The sequence below is a fragment of the Carlito syrichta genome, unplaced genomic scaffold, assembly GCF_000164805.1.
Source record: "Carlito syrichta isolate Samal-C Ts95f unplaced genomic scaffold, Tarsius_syrichta-2.0.1 Scaffold316427, whole genome shotgun sequence".
Lineage (NCBI taxonomy): Eukaryota > Metazoa > Chordata > Mammalia > Primates > Tarsiidae > Carlito > Carlito syrichta.
Genome location: NW_007260523.1, coordinates 491,908 through 500,015, shown reverse-complemented (window position 1 = coordinate 500,015; position 8,108 = coordinate 491,908). Strand labels below are relative to the sequence as shown.

Sequence of the window (8,108 nt, the reverse complement as noted above, 5' to 3'; positions counted from 1 at the left end):
TTCGATGGGCATCTGGGTCGGTTCCATGTTTTTGCTCTTATGAATAGTACCGCAATGAATGCACATCCTTCTTTCTTAAAAACAAAGATTTTTGCAGGGAGAGTATCTACTACATGTACAGGCATTGCACTGGGTACTGGCAATAAAAAAGATGCATTAGTTATAGCCTCTGCCCTCAGATAACTTACTATTTTATGGGATAATTTATTTCAATTAAAAGAAAAGAAAGCAAGACAAAGTGTTAGATGGTATAAGTTTCTCATACCTCCAATTTCTTTAATCTCTTCCTTTCAATACCCAAGTCTTGTCATCCTAAAGAAAGGTTAAACATTCTAACTAAATATTGACCAGTGAATTAATAAAAGGATTTGCACAATAGCAGAAGGTTTTTAGAGTCCTACATCTATGAGACAATAGTACATGTACAGTTTAGGAAATATTTATTCTACGTTTGTATAAATGTACCACAAACTACAGTGTGGTCTGATATTTTTTCCAAATCCTCTTCACTAAGGACTTGGTGGAATTCCTCTGCCTTTTAAAACTTGGGTTTCTTTCTTCTTTATTTCTGTGTTGGTTGAGTTGGGTCTGTATTTTCTGCAGACAACACTTCTCCCTTCTTCTCAGCCAAACTTCTCAATTCATTTTATTCTAACACACATAGAGTCCTTGTACGTGCAGATACTCACTTGATGCTGGAGGAGTAAAGATAAAACAGAGTCCCTGTTCCTGAAAGCAAAATCCTCTTTATTTCTTTGACAGTCTAGTCATTTACTCACATTTTGCTGCTTGGCTTTTTCCCTTTTATTCCTCTGAGCTCAACCTTCCCAATCTGTTTGCTTAGTGTACACTACTGTGTGCTGAGATAGTTCTTCTCTCAGCTCCTGGGCGACCGTGGCAGGGCCCTGGGCTCCATTGGCTCCAGTGTGTGTGCCATGATTTGAAACTCTGGGAAACAATACTCTAAGCGAGTAGTTGTCAAGTGTGATGCCCAGACCAGCAGCATTAACGTCATTGGGAATTTGTTAGAAATGCACATTTCCAGATCCTACCTTAGATATACTGAATTGAAAACTCTGGGGCAGGGGGCAGCCAATCCATGTTTTTCTTTTTTGAGCTGGAGTCTCACTGTCGCCCAGACTGAAGTGCAGTGGCACGCTCCCAGCCACCACAGCCTCGACTGCTGGGCTTCGTGATCCTTCCGCCTCAGCCTTCCAAGTAGTTGGAACTACAGGTGCGCGCTACCACGCCCCGCTAGTTTTTGATTTATTGTAGAGATGAGGTCTCGCCAAGTTGCCCAAGCAGGTCTCGAACCCGCGGGCTCAGGCAATTCACTCACCTCGGCCTCCCAGAGCACGGGATTACAGGCTGAGCCACCGAGCCCGGCTACAATTCATGTTTTAACAAGTTCTCTGGAGATGCTTCATGTTCCCTGAAGTTTGAGGCCTACTGCCCTAAGCTGCTTTCTCAGTGGTCACCAGTGACTGCAATTGAGTCAGCCATTTTTATCTCTGTTCTTACCCACATTGACTTCTCTGCAGTCTTTGACTCTTCTCAAAAGCTCATCTTTTTTGGCTTCTGTGATGCTTCATTCCTCTGGTCCTCCTACACTCTCGTTCTCTGACGATTTTTTTCTCAATACCTTTTTGGCTCCTCTTTTAAATGGAGTCACTTCTCAAGGTCCTGCCCTCAGCCCTGCCTCTCTTGCTATCTGTGGGTGAGTCAATCTCCTCCTCTCATCTCTTATCTTCAGATGCTGAGCTCCCAGCTTCCTTCTTCTTTGCTAAGATCCAATGCTATATTTCCATCTCCTCTTCATCTTCTGCCCTGGGCTATCAACAGAGCTCAACCAATCCCAAATCAACTCATTCTAGGTTTTCTTTTACCTGCCAACATCGGCTCTTCCTCCTAGGTCCCTCAGCCTTAACACTAGTTCTTAGATGACAGAGTATAGAGACATTCTCAACACCTTCCCATCCACCCTTGTCTAAGCTCAGTCCATCCCTCACATCAGGTCACATTCTGCCGAGGCAGCCTTCCCAAATCTCGGTACTTTGTCCTTTCTCTCAGAGGTTCATTGTCTTATATTGGCTCTCATCCTCTCTCATCTAGGAATTTATAATAAGCATTGGTTGGCTTCACTAGCCTCTACTCCCTCTCCACTCAGTATCTCAAAATATAGATCTGAGGATAAAAGTGATTTGTTCAACACGTCTTTATTTAAGTTTTACTATCTGGTCACAATGAAACTCTTACATCAGATCCTCCACTGTGGCCTCCTATCGCACTCTGATTTCTACTTTTGCCTCCCTAAAAAGATCACCCACTGTTTTCCAACCACACCAGGCACCTGTAGACTCTGTGCCTTTGCCCAGGCTGTTTTTCAGCCTTGTGTTCTCCATCCCAATCAACTCTGCTTGTCAAAATCCACACAAAACCTTCAATGGGTAGGCCAGAGGACACCTCCTCTGAGAGGACTTCTCCGATTTCCCAGTTAGACTGTCTCTCCTCCTCTGCACCCACCCTCAACTCCCCAGCATTTCCACAGTGCTCTTTGAGTACTTAATCCACTTATCTGTGCGTTAGAGTCAGCTATTTACATCTCTTTATTTTCTGGATCACCCAAGACATGACGAGAATGTCGTAGTCATTCCCGCATCCTCCACAGCACACAGTAGGTTCCCAAAAGTTGTCTGTGAATGGACCTGATTTTGTTGAGTAGGTGCAGCAGTGAAATGGTGACACAAGCATCTACAGAGGCAGTGTCCTGACGGCAGCAGCTGTCCCCTGAGGAGTCATCTTCTGGGTCAGTGCTTGCCAGGACCTCTGGAGACAGGCCTTCCGGAAAACAACCACCTTGCAACGGGGAAGGACAGTTCCCTTGAAATGGGTAGCTGTCTCACTTTGTGCCTGCTCTGCCTCCTGTTCTCTCCCTCCAGAGAAGGCCCTAGCTTAGAGCTCTCTTTCCTTCATTAGCTATGCTTACGGAGAGTTCCCCAGCTGCTGCTTCCTTTGGTTTTCTCTGGCTTCCACTGTTTGTTGTTTGTTTATTTCCTTGTCAGCCTCTTCTGGCTGTGGTTGTAAATAGAGCTGGTGACTGTCAGCTCTGGGCCTGTGCAGTGAACCTGCCGCCTGTGCATGGCGGGTCCAGTGGACTCTGGGCTCCACACAAAGTCATCTGTCACTCTCTTGAGCCTCTCCGGGCACTGGCCCAGGCTGTCCAGAAGGTTTTGCTCCTGACCATTCAAATGGAACTTTACAGACAGAAGCATCACATGACAGATTTTCCCCATCTCCTCCTGATCCTCCGTCTGGCTCCTGTTCTTGCCACCACGACCCCTCCAGTCAAGGATGGGCACATGGTGGTGGGGCACCCAGGCTTGCCTGCCACGGAGGGTGACGAGTGACATTGAACATTTCATGCAGTGTGCTCGCCCATGCCTGGTTTTTCCTCCTCTTTGAGAAAGTTGGAATTGTGCTTGAGATGAATTGCCTTAGCCATCCCTTCAATCTTAAGCCCAAGTGGATGGTGATGCAAGGGGGGAGAGGCATCCTGGAAGCCAGGCCAGGAATACGGGGCTTTGTCTCTTCCCCTTCACATCCCGTTAAGCAAACACTTCCATCCTGGTCTGTTTTTGAGCCAGAGCAGGTTATCCTTTCTCCCTCACCCCGTGCCAGCAACCCTGCCTCACCTCCTTGTACCCCAGGCGACCTCCTCCCCCGCTCGTCCCCACCCCCAGCCATCCCTCTGCGCTCTGCCTCTCCCTGAATTCTGGAGAGCCCCTCAGAGGCAGCTGCCCGGGAGCGAGCTGTCAGCGGGAGAGCCACACAGGCAGTGCCATCCTGCCGGAGCCTGCGGTCCTCCCCCGACTCTGCGTGGCAGTGCGCATCATCTGTCAGAGTGCCCCTCTCCCCTCCCTCTGCTTCCCCACCCCCTCCCCTGCCGCTCGCTCGCTCCTTCCCTTTCCATGAAAGGCAGAGCCAGGAGAGGAGCAGAGCCAGCGGGAGCAGCATGTTGCAGCCGCTCTTCTAGGGGCACCGGGTGAGGTGGGCCGCCGTCTGCCACCCTCTCCCAGGTACCAGGAGGAGGTGGCTGACTCCGCCACTAGGGCCTCCCCAAGCCATGCCCAGCTGGGGCCCACGCCAGCCACACCTTCCCAGCTGCGCTGCCCACCGCCAGACAGGTAAGCGATAGCAGCTGCTACCAGCAGGGCCTGAGTGGGTCCCTAAGCAGGCCAGCCTAGCCACCTCTTGCTGGGAGGTACAGGACCCTGCAGGGCAGAAAAGGCGCTGTCCTCCTGTCATCATCTGGGTTTATTCTCTAACAGATGCCTTGGAGCGGTTAAGCCCGCCACCCTCTCCCGGAGCAAGGGTGCAGGTTATGCCTGTTCTTCCTAGTTAGTGGGTGCTGGTCACCACTGTCCTGCCTGTTCTCCACCTTCCTTCCCCAACCTCAGTTCCTCAGGTCTCTGAAACCTGCCTTCTGGTCAAAAGTGTTTCTTCCCTCAGATCTACCCGGGAGGCTCAGAAAATGTAGGTTGGCATCTGGACTATGACAAGATCCCTTTTATTTTAGTTTCATTCATGTCTTTTTCTGCTGTTGTTTTAAACGGGTTGCCTGCACAGCATTCTGGCTGCACACAGCATCTGTTTTGTCTCCAGTCCATGTGCCGGTCCCCGGCGTTGCCAGTGGCTAACCCTGGTGACACATTCCGATGCAGAAGGACTCACAATCACAATGAGTTGGAGAGAGATTAAAATGAGAGGTCATCGATTTCTAAGCAGCGAGTTGAGGGCACAGTTGCCATTTACAGGGGCTGATAAGTCCCCGGTGTCAGCTAAACGGGTCCTTCTCGGGGCTGTGTAGCTAGTGACTTTTTTTTGGAGCAAGGGGAGGAGGTGACTCTTGTTCTTCTGTTAGAACCACTCAGTATCAACCTAGTCTTAGACCACAGACTGAGAACCTGGCTTGAAGATTCCTGTCAGTCCTGGCCTTAGGGTGCTCAGTCTAATGAAATAATGGAGAGTTTACCCTATCCTGCAACTTGGGTGAAATTTGGATGATTTGTTCCTATAGATTTGAGAAACTTCAGGGTTTGCTTAGAAGTGGGGGAGGTGCCGGCAAGCGGGAGTGAGATCACTGTATTCATATTAGCGCTTGGGAAAGGGTGAGGGCTCTAAACATGCAACATGGTATTATGCTGATGATGGCAGTTATTATTTTCAGGATGATAGCCCCTGAGCACTCAATCCAGCCAACTAGCCTTGGTTAATTGTTTGCTCTCTGCCCACTCCTAGAGTAGGTTTCCTTAAAGATGTGTGTGTCAGAGTTGGAAGGTCGATGGGAGAGGGTGAGTGGGGAGTACAGTGTGTAGCATGGTCTACATCCCACCATGGCCAGGCCAAGATTGGCTCCCGGCCTGTCCCCCTGGGTCTCAGGTTCTTTTATTTTATTTATTTATTTTTATTTATTTATTTTTGAGTCAGAGTATTACTGTGGTTGCCCAGGCTGGAGTGCAAATGGCACACCCATGGCCACTGCAGCCTTGACCTGCTGGGCTCAGGTGATCCTTCCACCTCAGCCTTCCAAGTGGCTAGAACCACAGGTGCACACCACCATGCCAGGCTATTTTTAAAAAATATTATTGTAGAAACGAGGTCTCATCAAGTTGCCCAGGTTGGTCTTGAACCCCTGAACTCAGGCAATCCTCTTGCCTCTGCTTTCAGAAGTACTGGGATTACAGGCATGAGCCACTGTGCCTGGCAGATCCTTTTAGCTTTGTATTTTTTTTTGTAATTTCACATAGTCCCTAATACAGAAAGGAATCTGAAAACTTGCTCATGCTCTTTGTCCTGTTGGATTAAATGTGCCAATGAGGTCAAGGTCTTTGTCCCCTGGGTCAGTGGACTCTGACCTGGAGAACATGGTATATTAGTCACAACAGCCATGCCATAGTGTCAGGGGCTGTTAGGGGACTGAATGAGAGTGTGGATGTGTGGATGAGGAAAACCCAGCATGTTTCCATTAAGAAAGCACCTCCAAATGTGGATCTCAGTGACGGGTCAGCAGCAGCTGAAATTGCGAAGATGCTACATGGGGTAGAGAAAACACGGAGGTTCTGGGTTTAAGTCTTCCTAGGGTCATTCATTGGGTTACCCTGGACCCTTTACAAAGGGCCGCTGAGCAGCTTTGGTTTGGCAATCTGTACAATGGGAGTGATGACAGGAGCCCAGCTTACTTTCAGACGTGTTTGTGAGTTTAAGCTAAAGGACATGATGCCTCCTGATGGTCAAGACATGCTGAACAACTTTACTAGGTACTTGCCCTATGTATTACTGTTCAGCTCTCCAACTTCCCAAATAAATTGAGGCTCAAGGTACAAAAAAAACTCTATGAATTTCACTAAGAGCCGTGAAAGCACCTTGTAAGCTGTGACTGTCCTATACAAATGTAAGTTTTGTTACATATAATGTCTTCATAGCTTAGAACAATTTTTCCTCTCCATTCTGTCCCAGACTTTCTGTTTCATGCTTTTTCTTTCCTCTTTTTCCAAACACCTGCACCTCTAGAGATGTTAGAAATGCTTCTTTGCTCCCCTTCACTGTCCAAGAGACATCAGCTTCCTCACTGGGACCTTTTGTCGGTGTTCTCTAAATGGAATTTCCAGAAGACTTTTGAATTCTAAAATAAAAGCTTCTAGAAGGACGAGGGTCTCAGCAAAGCCGAGCAGTTTATGGTGGATTTCTCTCAGAGCCTTGTCTCTCAAGGAAAGTGTCAGGGAGAATGTGCTCAGCCTCTCTGTGCATCAGAGTGCACCCACACAGCCCTGGTCCCTCCTCCCGCTCCCAGCGCAGACTTCCCCATGCACCCAGAACAAGCCCGAAAGCAAGGCGTCTCACAAGCGCTGAGCTCCCAGAGGGCCCTGTGAATTCAGGAGCTGATTCCAGCGGGAGCACTGTCCCCAGAGTCCTAGGCTCCACTCCACCATTTTCCTGCTGCTCTTGCTGTGGTTAAACCCCCTTCTAGGGTCTGATGGCTGTGGATTTTTCTTTTTGCATGATTCTAGGTTGCTGGCTAGAATGGAGCTGGAAGGGAGAACATGAAAGCCATTGCCTGAAGTCATTAAAAATGGGAGGATTAGAAAGAGCTTATTTGCTATTCAGAGGAGGGGGAGAGTGCCGAAGCTGCTCTCTGCCCACAGCTGTAGACCCTAATGACAAATGGTAAAGCTTTTGTTACTGCCTGAGAAGGGGAAGAGATTGATAACCAGTGCCCTGGCACGGCAAGATAGGAGAGACTGCTCCATTTCCATTGTGGCAGTGCCTCCTGCTTCCACCTCAGCCCCGAGGCTTTGAAAACTAGGGCCCCTGCTCTCCCCGGCTCCCACCCTGACGTTTCTCCGCCTCTGACTCTGCTACCCCTTCCACGCAGCCTCCACCTCCATCTCCATTTGGTGTGGGGTCTCTGCTGTCTCTGACCCTGATGCTGTCAATGTGACTTCATGGCTAAATAAGGCTAAATAAGTTACACTCCGTGTCTACCTATAGAACTTATGGAATTCTTATAGTCACACAGGAAGTAATTACGGCATTGCCGTAGTCATTCTGATTTCAAAGACGGAAAGCAAGTTCCAAAGCCAAGGTGAGCCTACTATGAAGGGGCAGAGATGGAGCCTGAACCCTTGTGTACTCTGGAGCCTGTACCTCTTCTGTGACTCCACGCTGCCTCTGCTGGCCAGCGTTCTGCTCCAAACATGATTTACTCCCTCCCTACCAGTGGGGCTCAGGGCAGCTCAACACAGTTACTGAGTCTCTTCCTGGGGCCAGGCACTGTGCAAAGTTATAGAGAAGTAGAGATGAAAGAGACAGCTTTAGCCGAGCTCGGTGGCTCAGCCTGTAATCTCACACCTTGGGAGGCTGAGGTGAGTGGATTGCCTGAGCCCGTGGGTTTGAGACCCACCTGGGCAACTTGGCGAGACCTCATCTCTACAATAAATCAAAAAAATCAGCCGGGTGTGGTAGCGCATGCCTGTAGTTCCAGCTACTTGGAAGGCTGAGGCGGAAGGATCGCCGGAGCCCGGCAGGTTGAGGCTGCGGTGGCCGGAATC

At 49.2% G+C, this 8,108-nt stretch overlaps 1 protein-coding gene across 2 annotated transcripts in view; it reads left to right on the top strand.

Moving 5' to 3' along the window:
- Window positions 1-4,015: 4,015 nt before the first annotated feature.
- RGS8 (regulator of G protein signaling 8) overlaps window positions 4,016-8,108 on the top strand; it is a 39,180-nt gene continuing 35,087 nt past the window's right edge. For both annotated transcript variants that reach the window (XM_008074407.1, XM_008074408.2), the window contains exon 1: window positions 4,016-4,184. The gene's annotated coding sequence lies outside the window, so the exon portion shown is untranslated. The remainder of the gene's footprint in view (window positions 4,185-8,108) is intronic.